Here is a 2,500-nt window from a genome sequence, read left to right on the forward strand (position 1 = left end):
AAATAATAATAAATGAAAATTAACATTAGAGAGTACTCTATGCATTTGTTCTAAGACGTGCACCACCTACTGTCTGCAAGAGGCAAAACGCCTACAGCACCTGGCATTCCCAGGCAGTCTCCCATCCAAGTAATAACCAGGCCCGACGCTGCTTAGCTTTTGATATCAGACGAGATCAGGCACATTCAGGGTGGTATGGCCATAGGCAGAATGCACTCCTGTTTCAGGCCTCTTGTGTTGAGACAACCCACCGGTCTGGAGCCTGCTGCTCTCAAACACACCTGCACTCTACTGTTCACAAACTGCCCTCCTTCACAAACTTCTTACAGAGGGCCAAGCACACACCCTGTTTTGCACCAGCCTCGCAATCTCTTCATCTGCACTTACACACAGTCTCAGACTGCCCTTTCTTTAGGGCCCAGCACAAGCAGCAGACCAGCTCACCACCAGCAGCTTGGGGTGAGTGTGAAGTGCAGAAAGATTCTCAATTTTCCTTCAGAAAGAGTGTATTTTAGTGTTATTGCTGTTTTTTTATTTATTTTAAGAAAGGAAAAAAGAGTAGAAGAAATAATAAATGAAAAGTAACATAAGAGAGGATTCTATGCATTTGTTCTAAGACGTGCACCACCTACTGTCTGCAAGAGGCAAAATGCCTACAGCACCTGGCATTCCCAGGTGGTCTCCCATCCAAGTACTAACCAGGCCCAACGTTGCTTAGCTTCTGAGATCAGACGCATTCAGGGTGGTATGGCCGTAGGCAGAACACACTCCTGTGTCAGGTCTCTTGTGTTGAGACAGCCCGCCGGTCTGGAGCCTGCTGCTCTCAAACACACGTGCACTCTTCTGTTCACAAACTACCCTCCTTCACAAACTTCTTACAGAGGTCCAAGCACACACCCTGTTTTGCACCAGCCTCACAATCGCTTCATCTGCATTTACACACAGTCTCAGAATGCCCTTTCTTTAGGGCCCAGCACAAGCAGCAACAGACCAGCTCACCACCAGCAGCTTGGGGTGAGTGTGAAGTGCAGAAAAAATATCAATTTTCCTTCAGAAAGAGTGTATTTTAGTGTTATCGCTATTTTTTAATTTATTTTAAGAAAGGAAAAAAGAGTAGAAGAAATAATAATAAATGAAAATTAACATTAGAGAGTACTCTATGCATTTGTTCTAAGACGTGCACCACCTACTGTCTGCAAGAGGCAAAACGCCTACAGCACCTGGCATTCCCAGGCAGTCTCCCATCCAAGTAATAACCAGGCCCGACGCTGCTTAGCTTTTGATATCAGACGAGATCAGGCACATTCAGGGTGGTATGGCCATAGGCAGAATGCACTCCTGTTTCAGGCCTCTTGTGTTGAGACAACCCACCGGTCTGGAGCCTGCTGCTCTCAAACACACCTGCACTCTACTGTTCACAAACTGCCCTCCTTCACAAACTTCTTACAGAGGGCCAAGCACACACCCTGTTTTGCACCAGCCTCGCAATCTCTTCATCTGCACTTACACACAGTCTCAGACTGCCCTTTCTTTAGGGCCCAGCACAAGCAGCAGACCAGCTCACCACCAGCAGCTTGGGGTGAGTGTGAAGTGCAGAAAGATTCTCAATTTTCCTTCAGAAAGAGTGTATTTTAGTGTTATTGCTGTTTTTTTATTTATTTTAAGAAAGGAAAAAAGAGTAGAAGAAATAATAAATGAAAAGTAACATAAGAGAGGATTCTATGCATTTGTTCTAAGACGTGCACCACCTACTGTCTGCAAGAGGCAAAATGCCTACAGCACCTGGTATTCCCAGGCGGTCTCGCATCCAAGTACTAACCATGCCCGATGCTGCTTAGCTTCTGAGATCAGGCGCATTCAGGGTGGTATGGCCGTAAGCAGAACACACTCCTGTTTCAGGTCTCTTGTGTTGAGACTGCCCGCCGGTCTGGAGCCTGCTGCTCTCAAACACACGTGCACTCTTCTGTTCACAAACTACCCTCCTTCACAAACTTCTTACAGAGGTCCAGGCACACACCCTGTTTTGCACCAGCCTCACAATCGCTTCATCTGCACTTACACACAGTCTCAGACTGCCCTTTCTTTAGGGCCCAGCACAAGCAGCAACAGACCAGCTCACCACCAGCAGCTTGGGGTGAGTGTGAAGTGCAGAAAAATTATCAATTTCCCTTCAGAATGAGTGTATTTTAGTGTTATTGCTGTTTTTTTATTTATTTTAAGAAAGGAAAAAAGAGTAGAAGAAATAATAAATGAAAAGTAACATTAGAGAGGACTCTATGCATTTGTTCTAAGACGTGCACCACCTACTGTCTGCAAGAGGCAAAATGCCTACAGCACCTGCTATTCCCAGGCAGTCTCCCATCCAAGTACTAACCAGGCCCGACTCTGCTTAGCTTCTGAGATCAGACGCGATCAGGCGCATTCAGGGTGGTATGGCCGTATGCAGAATACACTCCTGTTTCAGGCCTCTTGTGTTGAGACAGCCCGCCGGTCTGGAGCC

The 2,500-nt window shown here is 46.4% G+C and overlaps 1 non-coding gene and 4 pseudogenes across 1 annotated transcript; all 5 read right to left on the bottom strand.

Moving 5' to 3' along the window:
- Positions 1-88: 88 nt before the first annotated feature.
- LOC138257311 (5S ribosomal RNA) lies at positions 89-207 on the bottom strand (annotated as a pseudogene).
- Positions 208-650: 443 nt separating this feature from the next.
- On the bottom strand, positions 651-759 carry LOC138250777 (5S ribosomal RNA; annotated as a pseudogene).
- A 449-nt stretch (positions 760-1,208) lies between these two features.
- Positions 1,209-1,327, bottom strand: LOC138257312 (5S ribosomal RNA; annotated as a pseudogene).
- A 443-nt stretch (positions 1,328-1,770) lies between these two features.
- LOC138252162 (5S ribosomal RNA) lies at positions 1,771-1,879 on the bottom strand (annotated as a pseudogene).
- A 446-nt stretch (positions 1,880-2,325) lies between these two features.
- On the bottom strand, positions 2,326-2,444 carry LOC138254507 (5S ribosomal RNA). Its single transcript, XR_011197167.1, has one exon. It is a non-coding gene; the product is annotated as a 5S ribosomal RNA (ribosomal RNA).
- Between the last annotated feature and the right edge of the window lie 56 nt (positions 2,445-2,500).

This window comes from Pleurodeles waltl, chromosome 8, assembly GCF_031143425.1.
Source record: "Pleurodeles waltl isolate 20211129_DDA chromosome 8, aPleWal1.hap1.20221129, whole genome shotgun sequence".
NCBI classification, from domain to species: domain Eukaryota; kingdom Metazoa; phylum Chordata; class Amphibia; order Caudata; family Salamandridae; genus Pleurodeles; species Pleurodeles waltl.